This window comes from Thermobia domestica, chromosome 7, assembly GCF_964235325.1.
Source record: "Thermobia domestica chromosome 7, izTheDome1.hap1.1, whole genome shotgun sequence".
In the NCBI taxonomy this organism is placed as follows: domain Eukaryota; kingdom Metazoa; phylum Arthropoda; class Insecta; order Zygentoma; family Lepismatidae; genus Thermobia; species Thermobia domestica.
Genome location: NC_137460.1, coordinates 48,700,601 through 48,717,353, shown reverse-complemented (window position 1 = coordinate 48,717,353; position 16,753 = coordinate 48,700,601). Strand labels below are relative to the sequence as shown.

Sequence of the window (16,753 nt, the reverse complement as noted above, 5' to 3'; positions counted from 1 at the left end):
TGTATCTGGCTACTTTTTGAAAGCATCTGTTTGTAACATTGCATCTGGGATTGTTTACGGTGAAAGGCAATATTTCACTTGAACGCTCATACCAAGTTCACTTCTCTGAGTTACTTCCTTTTAAATATGACTGTTGCTTATTAGTTCATATATATATGTATACTTAATTCATATATGTATACTTGCATATACATAGCAGAAACGGGAAAAAAATCAAATACGAAGCTAGAATTAAAATACTGTTGGTTTGGTTAGGTTTTGCCAAGCTTCTCCTTAAATTAGTTAGAATCAGGAAGAAATCGCCTTTGTCATTTCCTCTGAGTCTATTTCTGTGTATGTTAGGGTTTATTGAGTTAACACTGTCTTTTGAAGCTTTTATTAATCTTTTCAGGCATTACTTTTCTGCTTCTAAGTTAAGTTTTCTTCTTAATTTTTACTTGAATTTTTGAAACGAAAAATCTCTTTCAACTGCGCTAATTAGTAAGTATAAAGTGGTGAAGTGCCTGGAGGCAGTTTGGCGACTGGCCAGTTGACTGTAAAAAAAAAGTCGAATAAATAATATTTCTTAAAGCTATTTGTTGTCTCTTAACTGATGACGTAAATGTTTCCAAGAGCACAAACTATTTTAATTATTGAATTTTAAAATATGAAAATGAATAGCAATTAAATGAGAAGGGCGATGAACATACGATTAATCGTTAAGAACATTTAAAAGTTCAGATTAAGAAGAGGAATTTGTTACAAAGACTTGTTCCGTTTCAGACATTATTAGAAGTCTGTTTCTGCGTCAACATAGACGTTTACGAAATGTGCTTGCTGGATAAAAAAATCTTTTATCTTGATTATTATTTTTTAATTATGTACTTTAATTTATGAATAATTCTCCCTTTGTAGCATGTTTCAATATTCTGTTAACTAAATTATGTATGATAATACATTCTTATTATGGGTAGTTCTGTTTACACGAGTGATTCTTCGTTCTGACATGCTTTAACACTGCAGTGGTCGCGGTTTCCAGATTACGTGTTTGGTCGCGCGGATCACTATTGTGATCCACAGCTTAATTTTATTCAAACGGTTATATTCATAGTACTGTTATTATATGGTGAGTGGAGAGTATAAAGCAAAGTATAACGCACATTTTAATAATATTTTTTTTTATTATTTAAAGAAAACACACTTATTTATGACATTTTGTAATTTTAACAAAACTCATAAGACATTTACAACAAAACTTATTCATTTTATTGTCAATCAGACAAGCAAACGCCCCAACAGTTGTACGAGCATTTTTAGCATCGCCCTGAGGGCCAGGTGTGTGAAAAGGAGGTATTATATTGATATATGGAACTCTAGAAGTACGTGGCAATTGAGGCTTCAAATACCAGCTCTCTTTTCTTACCTTTTCCCCTATCTATATAAAACTCACGTAAATCAAGATTAGGTAGTTGAGAGTCTCCTATAAGAATTGCTTCTACTGGAATATCTTCCTCTGCTACTTCTGCAGGTAGGGGAAGCCTCTTATTGAACTCCATTACTGTCGAATTCATAAGACACTTCGTTATCATTCAAGAAGTCTTCCTCTACTTTGTCTGGGTCTTCTATACCAGCAATGTTGTTACAGTCACTCTCTATTTCATTTAACTACTCAAGTATCTGTTCACGGCCTCGCTCCGATATTTTAAACACTAAATAATACGCAACATATAGAAAACAAACACAGTTATTCCAAAAACCAAAATGGGTCAAGTTTTAAAAAATGTAGTTCGTGTTTTGTCGTGTGGATCACAATAGTGATCCAATTACAAAAACGAGAACCCGGTAAAGGCACTTTAGGCGGCAGGAAAACTGTGACAGCACTTATGACTGTTGCACATGATATGGGGGGGAAGGTAGATGGCTGCTCAAGGGCAAGCGTTCTATCAATTCCTAGTGGCAACAAAAGATATACCCCTGGATCACAATAGTGATCCGCGTGACCACTGCAGTGTTAACATTCTGTTAACCAGATTATATAGAATCTTACCCTCCTTTATATGAGTATTCTCCGTTGCAGCAAGATTTAACATTCTGTTAACCAGATTATATAGAATACTACACTCCTTTATATGAGTATTCTCTATTTTAGCAATGTTTAACATGTTGTTTACTCAATTAATTAGAATATTACATTCTTTTATTTAGTAATTATATGTTGTGTCATGTTTTAACATTCCGTTAATAAAACTGTATAGAATATAGCATTATTTGTATGAGTAATTCTCCGTTATGGTAAACTATAGCACTCTATTAACCAAATTATTTACAATATTATAAGGGAGGTCAAGTGTCATCCATTTGAAACTCATATATCCACTATCCGTGGATGTATTGTAAAAAATGTTTACAGGAGAAACATGCATATGTCGTGTCATGGAATTTTCAGTTTCTCCTCATTGCCATTCCATATCTACAAGCCTGTCTCATATAACACAACATGTCTGCGAGAAGTCGTTTGGATGTTGCATAGGCCACTTGCCTTTCCCAAAACAGTAAGAACTTTAAGGAAAGTAGAAATATTCACAGGATTTTGACTCAGATTTCAACGGTCTCAGATGACTGATTGTCAGTCAACCATCTTTTTATGCTCAAAATTCGTTCTGTGATTATTCCGCAAATCCCCTGTGAAGTCCCATACCTTGAGAATATCTGAATCCCCATGGGCAATAATCTGATTCTGTGAACTTCATGATACAATGCCCAGGGCCGTCGCGTGGGCGGGGCAACCGGGGTAATTGCATCTAATTTCTAATGCATCAGAATATTTAATGATATTTGGTGTCCAAACAGTACAACAGTATTCTAATTTTGACCTCACATACGAAAAATATAACCTTATAAATGTTGATTCTTTGTAGAAATCCTGTCCTATCCTATAAATTAACCTAGGTTTCTATATGCACCACTCGTTATTGCGTCAACGTGTTGGGTAAAAGTTAATTTGGTATAAAATATAATTCCAGGATCTTTGATAGTATTTGGGGTAGACAAGGAAGTGCCACATATTGTATAGATAACATTAATTGGATTTTCTTTCCTCGTGAAAGATACAGATTTACATTTGGACGTTTCCAGGACTAATTTATTCTGATCACACCATATTTGAACTTTCTGTAGATCCTGTTGAAGTTTTACGCAGTCATTAATTGAACTTACTTTGGAGTACAACTTGAAATTGTAGAGAACTTTTAATACGCAGAGGAATATTATTAATAACAAGAACAAACAACAGGGCACCTAGATTAGATCCTTGGGGGACTCCTGACAGAGTATTGAACTTTAAAATTACCGGTAATATCAATCATCGTCTAGGATTATTCTACTGGAACTCTCTCTAGCTCTCTGTAAGATTTTTTTTTTAAATCTTGCAATTTAAAATTTGTATCGTTATTTGTATGTTCTACGCTATTACTATGTTGATGTGTATAATTCGATAATTCAAAACCTTTTTTTTATTAACTTTTAATGTTTTAACTGCAAAATCCATTCACTTTAAACGATGGGCATAATACCAACTTCTTTTATCTTACATTATGATTTTCCGTTCAATATTTAAATCTTGGAGCACAGAATAAACTGTGGTTGTTTTTCATAACACATGGGAAGGCGGCTGGGAATTCTCGCCCCGGGCGCTTATAATCTACGCGACTGCCCTGACAATGTCAGAACTTATATTTCTGATCTATGCAGGTTTTCTTGAAAACCATAAATAGAGGCGTTCATTATGGGTTAGTAGCACTTAACTTTCAGATGCATTTAATACACTAGAAATTATAATTTAACAAACTTCGTCCATATCTCACAAAAATAATGAATAAAAATACATGTAAAGTGACTATAAATAATTTACCGCCTTGATATTCCTTTAAGGAGCTTTTTTGATAATGGCTTTTTTAATCTATATATTTACTCTGACTGTTCTTCACGTGTATTCATCCGTTCGAGAGGCAAAAAAAAAAAAAAAAAAAAAAAAAATCTTAAGAACTACTTGATTCAATTTGGAGTAGGATGTGAGGGTCAAAACAATCGAGTCCGTCGATGGAGATGATCCATCAACCATTTATGCTTTTATGTTGATCACTATAGAGCAGAAACAGTAGTAGGTAACGTTATAACAGTTTCATGCGATCGATTAAGTATCCCAAAAATACAATGCTTCTCTACCAAAAAACTCTATTAAAACAAGGGATGGCCATAAAGTTCCGGTTCAGGCGGAACCGGTTCCGTGAGAAAACGGTTCTTGGAGATCCGGTTTTCAGAACTGGTTCCGAAACTGATTATAGACCTGGATCGGAAAGACCCGGTTCCGGAACTGGATCTTGGGAACCGGTTCCAGATCTGGATCCGAAAATCCGTTTCTCGAACCGGATCTTCTAGAACTGGATCCGTTTACCTTCAAAAACCGGTAACACCCGTTTTACATTTTTAAGATATGCGTACATATTCGTGAATAGGTACATGCTTGTGTATAAAAATATTTGTTGGATATACAAATACTGAAGTTTAGTGCAATGTGAAAACAAAAAATGACTAGCTTTGTTTCTGTAGCTGTAATTTTGTCTTTGTATTACAATGTATTTAAAATTTGCAGGAAATTCAAATTGTCTGTAGCTACAGTATTGTGGTAATTTTTCATCGGAAATACTTCAGTACTCACAGGAAAAGTAAAAGTTACTGGAGTAGTGAAAGATGGAATTAGTCCGAGCTATTTATGTTCAGTAATCATTTTGTATTACACCATTTGTTTCAGAACTCGGTTGCGTAAAATATAATCAGTTGTAGCTTACATACAAAAAATTCCTATTCGATTACGTTCACAGGTTCCTCCTTACGAGACGACATCGTACATAAATCCAAAACCGGTTCCGGAACCGGATCTCACTTTCCGGTTCCAGAACCAGATCTTGTGAACTGGTTCTGGACCTGGATCTGAAAATCCGTTTCCGGAACCGGATCTTGGGAACTGGTTCTTGACCTGGATCTGAAAATCCGGTTCTGGAACCGGAACTTTCAGAACGGGATCCTTTCAGAGCCGAACACCTGCCGGTTCCACCAGGAACCGGTTACGGTCATCCCTAATTAAAACCAGAAATGATAGAAATTCACTTTCGGTTTCAAGTACATAGAGGAAAAACGATCAGAGATAGCTTAAAATATATAAAACGATAAATCATGCCCGTTGTTCTGTATGGCTGCGAAACATTGTCGCTTACTCTGAGGAAACAACGCAATCTGAAAGTATTTGAAAATAATCCTGAGCCGAAAATTCGGATCCAAGAAGAACGGGAATGAGGAATGACGGAAACTTCATAACGATGAATTGCATAATTCAAGCCGTTTACCAAACATTGTTGGAATTATGAAGTCTTAGGCTTAGGTGGGCAGATCATTTAGCCAGTATGAAAGAAATTAGGAACAATTTCAAAATTTTAACTGGAAATCTAATCTGAAAAGGCCACTAGGAAAACCTAGACGCAGGTGGGAGGACAATATTAAGATGGATCTCGCAGAAATAGGAATACAAATTGGAAACTGGATCCAGTTGGCTTAGGGTAGAAGTTAACGAAAAACTTCTGTGAACGCGTCATTGAACCTCCGGGTTCCATAGGGCCATCGAGTTATTTAGTAAGATGGTGAAAAGTGGTCTTTGAAATCGATTTAAGGTTTTAAGAATAGATACTATCTTCTCTCTCAACCCTCTATTCAAACCAGTAACGACAGTAATCAATCACTTCCGTTTTTTACTGTCGACTGTATACGTACATGCTACTTTGTATCTTTTCTTATAAAATATTTTGAAATTAATGAAATCGTAATAAGTATTATTGCTTTATCAGTACTTGTGCAGTCATCATTCTGCAGGTGTTGTTATCAGAAGCAGGTATTTTGAGATTTCCATAGATGCTGTAATTTTAACACAAAATTCAAAGCTCGAGTCACCTTCGTTTATAGCCGTGTGCGAGGAGGCGAATATGTCACACTCCTCATAGTAGCACATGGGCTTTCAAGTAGAAAGTGGTCACATTCTTAATTCTGAAGACGCCTCAGTCCAGGTTAACTAATTTCTCTACCATCGGACGACTACATAAAGAATTATTCAAATTAGTGCCATGTCATATAACTTACTGTAAGTTCAAACTGTGTCAATAATCATCTCAACACAGGCATTTTCTCAGAATTAGGAATTTGCGAAATAAAGAGATGCCACATTGAACGAATGCAGAACCATGGAGAGACAGAACCATGGTAGAGTATTCTAGAAATTTTTGCGGCCGGTATTAAACGGCAATGACTATAATGGAGGAATGAACTGAAAATATTAGATTTGATATTTTTCGATATTGCTACGGAGAGTCATTGGAAGAACTTCAGGGAAAGCCAGATGCGTATCCATAGGTGCCGACTTTGAGGGGAGCAGGACACTTTTGGCCCCCCAATATTTAAAGGTGGGGTCCTCGCCCCCTTCCCCCAATATAATCCAGTCGAGGAAGAATTAACAAAGAGGAGCAATAATTTCTCTCGTAAACTTCGTGGTGTCTTTACTTCAATATTAGGAACAGCCTTCTTATTCGATAGAAAATGCCGTTTTCAAAATGGCGTGTTTAATAGAGCACTGAAGCTTCAACCAACACTCTGGCAGCATTGACATGAAAAGTAAAGATCAATGTGGTGCGCAAAGTTTCAGTGAGGTTCCCAAATTTTGAACTTGAATTTGTTTTAATGCCTTTAAGCGAATTTGACTTAAGTCGTGAATTTTGCAGCGGAGTGGATGCAATGGAGCAGTGGACCGACATATGGGGGTGGGAAGGGGGACTTCATCAAACAATTGATAGAAAACAGCTGAATATGATGATATATTTATTCATTGTTTACCCCCCCCATATTTTCTTCAAGTCGGCGCCTATATGCGTGTGGCTAAGCGGTCAGCGTACGCGCTTTTGGCGTGGAAGACTCGGGTTCGATTCCCGGCTGAAGCTCATGTGGTTCGGATTCCACGTTAATCGGTAGGTCTACGTCTCATATAGCCTCGCTGCTGAATGGGACGCTAAACAACTGAAATCAACTACTCAACAACTCAAAGTTCTAAAGGTCCTTTTTAAGCTATGGAAGTAAGCGAGGTGATTTTCGTTGCGGTAACACAAAGCCACAACATGGTTTATCACGTTACAAAAAAAGGTGATAAGAAAGTCATGACTTCACAAGGAAGTTTATATACTCTGAAATCAATGGCATCTCAAGGGAGAAAATTCGAAAAGAATTTATAAAATCTTTATAAAAGAAACAATTTTTAATAAGACTTATGACTTTTTAAATGATTTCTAGTGATCTAATTGAAGATGAGGAAAAGAAGCGATTACTGATCCTTAGGAAGAATTTCTTTTCCGGCACTAGCGATCATAACTGCTTGTTAGCATTAACTGAGAATGTTAAACTACCAATTCGTTTTAAGGAAATCACAGTTAGTTTTAAGTTCTCTCTTGTGTCAGAGTTATCTTAATTGTCGATGCGATTTTGGACCTACAGGATGACAGTAAACTGGAGACCAATAGTGCTGATACGTAATGTCTCAAGTACGATACCTATATACTTGAAGAGATATATCTAACATCCCTTCTAATACGAATCTTTAAGTAACCATTGGAAGTCAAAGATTGGGAGGCCCAATAGTTTATTCAGGCGTTCTCGAATAACACTGAGACATGTGACTAAGGGAATCAAGGGCGCCGATTCCTTTTTAAATTGGGGGGATAGGGATGCGCACGAGACGAGTCGAGACAGGATTTTCCTGACAAAATTCGAGTCGAGACAAGACTCTTAGAGAAATATACATTTTTCGAGTCGAGACATCACTTTTACAGAACATTTTCGAGACGAGACAGCCACAAATCTTGTCTCGTGCGCATCCCTATGGGGGGAGGCATTTAGATGCAGAAGGCATATATATATGAGAATTTTAAGACAAATTGCATTCAAATTATGCCAAATATTGTATATTCATAAATACAATGCGGGGACCCACATGAGCTTTGGGGAACCCGGGCCCCCTCGGCCCCCCAGGATCGGCGACCTTGAAGGGAATGTTCGAAACTTCTCTTATTGTTAGAACTGTTACAAAGTAAAGTGGTAGTATAAAGCGAGAAGCTGTTTTTTAAAAGTCAAATCAACATTCCAAGAATATATTTCGTAACCACTCTAATATCAGTACTACCACTTCCGGTTTCAATATTGAGAATTATTACGTCACACAAACCAAACTCTTTGACGTGATGTACACGTAACACTGGCATTTGCTTTATTTCCTTGTTCGATTCATTCTGATTCGTGACTATTGTGCCTATTTACATTAATGTATCTTTTGTTATATATCAAATACTTTAACCAAGTGTAGCATCTTCCATTGTAAATCCTTTAGTGCCCTCTATTGTATGATAGTTAAGTCACAAAGAGGAACAGAAGAACACTAATGATCGATATACGACCATGAATGAAAATTGGTAGCTCTTATCACGTAAACCAGCGCCAATACGAAGATTTTTTTTTATTGTTCTATGGTTGGCATACACACATAATTGTCTATGCATAGCAAAATCGAGGAATTGTTGACGCAGGCAAAATAGGGGGGCGAAACTCGCTTTATTTGTTTTCAACCAGAACGAATCGCTTCAGTTCTGTGAATGCAAATAATGTGTGTGGAAAACCTTATTAGTGACCCTGCGTTGCGTGAGCTTTGATTGCACTGAATTGTACGTTATTGTGCTACACGCTTCAAACCGTTGTGTTTAAGATTCATTTATAACAAACAATGGCAGAGAGAAAATGAGTTGTTGCTGCACAACAACGGGAGGTTTAAAAGCCACTTCAACATTTTGTTACACAACTATGGTGTATTAGAATTGAATATTATATGAAGAACAATATTACGCCCTACTTGTTTGTATAGTATGCAAAGTCATTAAATGTAGAATGTACATATTTACTAGGTAATATATAGCAATACATCAACGTAATTCTAAAAAAAAAAAAAAAAAAAAAAAAAAAAAAAAAAAAAAAAGCGAAGACAATGAAAACCAGTTTTTTACCTTGTGTCTACTATTAAGGAATTTGGTTTGTCCATGTTTATATTTAACTTGTCTGGCCGTCTGTGAAACAACTTTGTCCGTATGGTCGGCCGTCCAGATGGTAAAAAAATATCAAAAACTACTTGATGGACCGCCATTAATTTTGGCCAGGACGGTAGAGAGTCAAAAAAGTTTAAGAATGAAGTTCGTTAATGGAAGTGATACTCAAACCCGAATCGTTAGAAACTAACCATTTCCGGTTTCAAGATTGATCGTCAACAAGTAAAATTCGTAACATATACACTGAGAAAAAAATTGTAGGTGTCGTGCTTAAAAAGGTAGGTTATACATGCGTAATTTCTGTAGTTTTGGAACTTAACGTACAGCAGACGTATAACTGAAGACGCATGTTTTATATTACTTTCCGTGTAAGTGTTCCACCTATACGTACTTTCGGTTGGATGTATATAACATATAACTGAGGAATATAACAAGTATATGCATATGATATACGGGAAACTGTCAAGCATCCTGCAACTGCATGATGTAACATCTAAGGGAAATGCGTATGTAGCATATGGATGACGTATGCTCAATACTGATTTCTGTAGTAAGCAAGATGATTCCGTATATTTGTACAATATACCGCTGTCCGGAGAACGGATTTCTCTCAGTGTAGCGATACATGGTGTTTCGCTATGAATTCAGCGTAGGAAGAATAGGATTCATCTGCACATTTATTCTTATTTTCAAACCCGAAGTACTTCGGTTTGAAGTCTCATCGCCATACAGCAAAAAAACGGTAAAAGTGTAATGCGCCCCTATTCTCTATCTGTTCGGGATGCATTACATATTATGTATTTCTTATATTATTATTTATTTGTTCAATTTTATCTGTTTAATGTTTAATACTTTTAGTTTGAATTGAATGTAGGTAATAATCTGTAACTGAAGATATTTTCAGTAGAAAACGAAGAAAATTAAAATTGATACATGTACTTCTATGAGATTCTATTTTGCGATTTTATTAAACGATCCTTTTGCGTTTTAAAATATTGGCGAATATAAGCGGTAAGGTCACGAATCGATTAAATACTATTTTAAAATAATTAATTAAGTAACATTTGTGCTTTGGAGTGAAACTAGACATATATGTTTATTCCTGCGTTTGCAGAGTAAGAAGAAATTTTATATTACTAAGGTAACTATAGAATTATAGAAGATTTTCGAAACCAAGAGGTTAAGATGAAAGCGATGCTGCTCTAAAAGTTTTAGGTTGGGAGAGATATACTCTCTCTCCCATATTCTTTTGCCACCAGGAATAACCAACATTATGAATTTCCGAATATATTAATAATTCGACAAACCTTATCCAAATTTCATGTATCATCTTAAACAATCAGTTTACAATATTCAGGCCGGTTTAGCTGTAGAATACGCATTTCAAAATTCAAATACAAGACAAAATATGCGCCTACTATATTCTAACATAACATACATCATAGATATGTGTTTTATTTTTTTATATCCAGTTCAATCATCCATCTGAGAAATGTAGGATGATATCTGTTATTTGATCAACCTGGTGCCTATATATTGAAGATGTGTTCTGTATAACCGGTACTGCTGCCATTGCTAATTATTAAAATGAATAAAAATTAAATATTATACAATTATATGATGCATTAAGGCAAAATAATAAAAATATAGGAAATATAAGCATTGCTACGAAGAAACATGGAAAGGAAAATGAAAGGAATGTATAACTACTAAAATAATTTAAATAGTAATAATTCAAATAATATAAGATTGATAATAATATCTAATGTACGAAAAGAAATAAATGTGGTACTTACCAACAACAGGGCATCATCATAATCATCTATAACGAAGATATCCAGGAACTAAAAAAAACTTAGAAAAGAACAACAACAATAAAATATAGAATATCAACTAAAATATTTAAACACAAGTATATCTATGTATGGAATCTGACTATTTATCTTACGCCTAACATTTTCCAAAAGAGTACTCTGAATTAAATACAATATTTACCTGTTAACAAATGGTCTTCAATATTACTATGTTGCGACGAGTATTATGTTATGTATGACTTGTGGTATTCTCGGGTTTCTATACCAATCAGAATACAAAATGTAAATTGAAGAATTGTATACTCAAACTTTCAGTTGTAGATTTCTAGAAAGTCATGATTAAAGGTTTTCTGTATTTATTGATTATTTTAGATTTGTATTTTTTTTAAATTATGAAAATCTTGTTTAGGATTATTTACTAATATGTACAATTATGTGTATAGTATAAACTATGTTACGTGAGGATTACATATAAGTCTCACCTCGCGTTGTGATCTGTATCTTCTTTCCATTACTCATGTCATTACCGCGAACCGAAAATTTTCCCCATTTTAGGAAAACGGGGTGGCGTATCCACTGGGCCACAGATGCTCACTTCTTCGCGGATGGAGACTAAGCCCGAAGGACGACACTGCATCTTCAATTTTGACAGTTGCGCATACCTGCGATACCGGCAGCTGAAGATTAAATATTTGTGATGGGGTTGCAAGTTGATGGATCCAGAAAACATCGTACGGATTGACGCGCGTCTGCACCTCACAAGTAAAGACATCGGATGCTTGCTCGAGCAGGAGTGTTACAAAAGAAAGCCAATTATTTTTAAAAAAATGATTCAGTGATTCAAAGAATAGATTTTGTGTTTACTCTTTATCTCTTTGCTAAAACCAGAGGCAGTAGAAATTTATTACCATTTCACTTAATCTATTTTATTCTTAAAATAAAGAGAGAGAAACAAAGAGAGAAAGGAAGATCAGTTCTATAATCTTTTGCGTTACATAAAGTGTATGACTGTTGTGACATTACCAAAACACTTCTATAGTCACAACACACAATATCTTGCTTAGTCTCTTTATTCTCAATCTATACCTTCACTATCTTCTGAATCTTCTAGCTCTATATCATTCATAAACTCACTACCGTAACATATCTTCCAATATTAATCGTATTTCTAACATTCATAAACTTGTGCATCAAATTATCTTCAAAACTGTATCTTATATACATTCTGTTTGCACAGGTTCTCTCTCATTCACTGATACCCTGATTGAACTACACCCTATAATCCTAATGGAAATTCAAATCGTTCCCACAATGCAACAAAACTCACTCGGCGGCACTACCGGCTAGAGTTGTAACTAACTGCATCGTCTGCTACTGGCAGTAGCTAAGTCTATCATTGGCTAATTTTATCAGACTCACGCGATCTGAATGATTTGATTCGTTCTTGCTTTTAGTAGTACCCAACTTCGTTGAGTTGCGGCGCCACAATCTCCACAGTTTCAGCGGGAAGAGCAGCTGAAACCTCTTATACTATGTTATTACTTTATGCTTTCATGTTATCTAGTAACAGTCAGTGTCACATTCGTAAGCACTTTGTAACATTCTCATATTTGAACAATTTCCGGTTTCAGTATTGATTTATAAAGAACCAAAATTAGGACACAAACTGTTTTCAAATATATATCCAGTGTCTTAACTAGAAATTCTGTCTCTGGTCTTATTTCTCTATTGAACCTATTAGACTTAGCGACTTTCGCATAGATTTATAAAGGAAAACGGAAAGAGATAGAAAAGAATGATTTCTATTTCAACATAAATTCAGTGTTTAAAAAAATAGACTTAATATGTGCGTTAATCCTCCATTAGAACCGGAAGTAGCAAATTTAGCACTTTTAATTTAGCCATTGAGCAAAAGCAGCAAAAGTAGCCTGAATCGATTTTCGATATGGATTTCAGTGTCCCAAGAATAGGTTCCATCTCCACATTTGTCACTTAAAGAACACCAGAAATGGTAAACTTGACCATTGCTGGTTTACTATTACATTTAGTTCAATATTGGGTCTACAAATCAATAGGAAATAGCGAGAAACAGTGGCGTATTTAAGGGGGGCTTCCGGACTTATTTCCCCCAAAATTTACTGTATTATAGTAAATGAAATATCTTGCAGAATTTTTAATTTCCAGGAATAAAGGTATTAAAGCTCCCCCGAAACAAAATCGTAAATACGCTACTGTATATATATATATATATATATATATATATATATATATATATATATATATATATATATATATATATATATATATATATATATATATATATATATATATAGTGCGCTCAAAACATAAAAGAGCCTGCCAACTGGCAGAGAGAACGTCGCGCCTACTGAGCACACCTAGCAACAGTTATAGACAACAAATTGCCATTTACCTTGCGTTTCGCTGTGACCGTTAATCGGCGAGCTACAGCCACGTTGTTCGTCGGATTGATTGTACACTTACAATGTAGGAGCTTGAAGAACAATGTGTGTGCCAGTGTGTGATTTTTTTTTTTTTTGTTACAAACTAGTTAAACATTTAGAGACCTTTCAGTTGCTTTTTAATTCATTCAGGATCTCTCCGTCCAAAAATAGCACGTAAAGATCAAGGTGTTGGTTGTGTTGTTTGATTGGAGAGGCATTGTCTATCATGAATTTGTATCACGTGGTCAGATGGTGAACAAACAGTTGTACTAGGTAATTTTAGTACGGTTGAGGGAAGTTGTGTGCAGAAAGAGGCGTGAATTGTGGGAAACCAGATTTGGAAGGTGTATCGTGCCTACTTGTGCTTCGCTCCTCATTCATACTTATCCGGCAATACATCAGACTCCCGTTATGCTCCATCCATCCTATTTTCCGGACCTAGACGCAGCATACTTTTTTTTTGTTTCCTGTACTTAAGGAGTGTATCGAAAAGTAGTTAGCAACATTGTATATGTCAGGAAAGTCAGAAGAAAAGATAAAAAGTGAAGCAAACCCACATTTTTATTAATAGAGAACCTCTATGTATCTACATGACAAAGAAAATTCGACTTACATGTCCCGTCGTACATATGAACGTAGTTTCTGTTTAATTCCAGTCATTAACCGTTGCACAGTCTCGACGGTGCATTTCTTCGATGCTGCAGCCCAGTTTCTCTTGAAGTCCGCCATGTTGCGCACTGGTTTATCATTCTTTCGGAAGTTGCGTTTGACAATTGCCCAATATCTTTCGATTGGACGGAGTTGTGGGCAGTTTGGTGGATTCATGTGTTTCCCTACAAACTCGATGTTCTGTTCATTGGGCCACCGTACTGTCGTCTTAGCATAGTGTGCTGTTGCTAAGTCGGGCCAAAACAAGGGGGGGGGGGGTTGCATGCCTTTTATACAATGGCAGCAGTCTTTTTTGTAGACATTCCTTTCGGTACACTTCTGCGTTTATGGTGGATTCTGCATAAAAAATACCGGAGCGCAAACCACAGGAGCAGATTGCCTGCCATACCAGTACTTTTTCCCCAAATTTTTCCACGTCAACGTACCTCTGTGCAGCACATACATCCCCAGCATTGCGTGCAGTATAATATTGGGGTCCCGGAAGTGTTTCTGAGTCCTCTTTTACGTACGTTTCATCGTCCATCAACACACATCGCTTTGGTGACTTTACGATGTTGTCATACAGCTTGCGGGCTCTTGTTTGTGCCGTTTGTCTCTGCTTTGGTATTTGTTTCGCATGTTTTTGCTTCTTATAGGTCTTCAAATTGTGTCTGGCCTTGATACGCTGAATCATTCCTATGGACGCTCTCGCTTTGGTAGCCAAATCCCGCACAGACATTGATGGATTTTGGTGTATCAACCGCACAACTTCACGATCGAGTCCAGGGTTTCTGGGACCCTTTTTCGCCCAGATCTCGGCATATCTTCAAAGCTGTAATGTTCACCGAATTTTTCAATGACCGATTTCACAGTTGTATGACGAACCCCACACTTTTTTCCTATCTGATTGTATGTTATGCCTTTGACGGTGCACCAATTGTGCAGGATTTCCCACTTCACTTCCCGTTTCACACACTACATTTCCCATTCAACTCGGAACACAGCAACAAGCACGCACCTATCCGTTTACAAGACTTCATCTGACCAGGTGCTTCCAGGTTTTGCCGTCTATGCAGCCTCGCAAGTGCACACCGACATCCCCAATATTGCTAACTACTTTTCGATACACTCCTTAATATCACTTTGAAAGAACGTCTTTTCTAAACCATAGAAGAGGTTCTGGACAATAAGACAAGAGATCTGCCCACCATCCCAGAAAGTACATTCCAGGAGGCTTTCTAAAAATGACAGAAACGTTGCGAACGGTGCATTGCCAGTAGAAGGGACTGCTTTGAGATTACAATGTTTAGTATGTTACACAATGAGCAATAAAGATGTTAAAGCAAAAGTTCGGTTTCTTTTTGAACAGACCTTGTATATGGGTTCAACGTCTCGTTAATAAATAGATTTCAACTTAACTTTATCCCTGCACTGAAAATCGTAAATGCTTTATTCAACCAATTCCGGTTTCAATATTTGATACCATAGTGTACTTAAATACAAAGCATGAATACAGTGTATTTTAGTGCTTTAAAACCAACAAGTCATTAGCTTCTTTCCATTTACCACACATAGATGTCTCTGAGGTAGTCCACAACAAATATCTCTTCATTCTCTTCAAAAATAATCACTTACTGTTTTTTTTTAAACAAAAACTCCTATTCTATTAGTTGCTAGGCATACTTGCATAAGAGGATTTGTTTCGTTTCCCACTGGGAACTGCAGCTAATGGAGCAAGCGATTATTAGTACAGGAAAGTAGCTTAAAAACTTAAAAGAACCGAAGACTGAAGTGCACATGAAGACTAGCTTGTTGTTAAAATTCATGCATATTTTCAATAAAGGATCATTCCATATGAAATCGCCAAATTTGAAACTAAAATGTGGCTAATATGTTTTAAATTTTATTCAAATTTTGTACATGTGTTGTGGTACTCAAACATAATACACATGTAAAATGTTACAACTCTACCTCAAAGGGGACTGCTGTAGGAATCATTAGAAATTTGGGGATTTTGTGCAAAAACACCTAAGTCCGTCCTCAACTTAAAGTACTGAAACCACTAGATCTCTGGAGGTATTAAAATATTTGAAAATGGTTTTCACTAAATCAATCTTAAAATTTGTAGCAATTAAATCATTGTAGTAATGAACTTCCCAAGTGGGGTTAAGCATATGAGTTTCACCATCAGAGAGAGAAAAAAAAAGTTGAAAAAATAATGTCAAAATTTGAGAAGTATTTCTGAAAAAGATCCACCTAACATCAACCTCAAATTTTCAAAATAAGTAGCTCTGGTGTTCCTCTTTAACATATAAAAAAAATAGGTGGGTATTTTTTGGTATGAATTGTGACACAATGTAAGTTGAGGGCGGATTTAGGCACTTTTTGCACAAAATCCCCAAATCTCCAATGACTGTTTGCAACTTTCCGTGTTGAAAATGTTTATAATTGTCAGGACTGAGGTGACTGAATAAATGAATTGTGCCAATATTCTGAAACTTCGAGTACCATTGCTAAAAGGACTCACATTCTGTCAGTTCCAAAATCATGGACGACTATGAAGACTATTGAAACATTTCAAACAACCGAGTATCTCGTTCGTAAAGCCCAGAAGATCAGAAAGGAGCATTGCATTTTAGCCAAACCTGGTTCTAACAAAAAAGGATATAGT

At 36.0% G+C, this 16,753-nt stretch overlaps 1 protein-coding gene and 1 long non-coding RNA gene across 4 annotated transcripts in view; one reads left to right on the top strand and one right to left on the bottom strand.

Annotated features, from left to right (window-relative positions):
* Positions 1-16,753, top strand: part of LOC145690064 (uncharacterized) — a 1,134,032-nt gene that overhangs the window by 180,202 nt on the left and 937,077 nt on the right. The gene's annotated exons all lie outside the window — the stretch shown is intronic.
* LOC145690066 (uncharacterized) overlaps positions 1-16,753 on the bottom strand; it is a 905,981-nt gene that overhangs the window by 338,030 nt on the left and 551,198 nt on the right. For both annotated transcript variants that reach the window (XR_014132149.1, XR_014132150.1), the window contains one exon: positions 10,955-11,012. This is a non-coding gene — a long non-coding RNA (uncharacterized LOC145690066). The remainder of the gene's footprint in view (positions 1-10,954; positions 11,013-16,753) is intronic.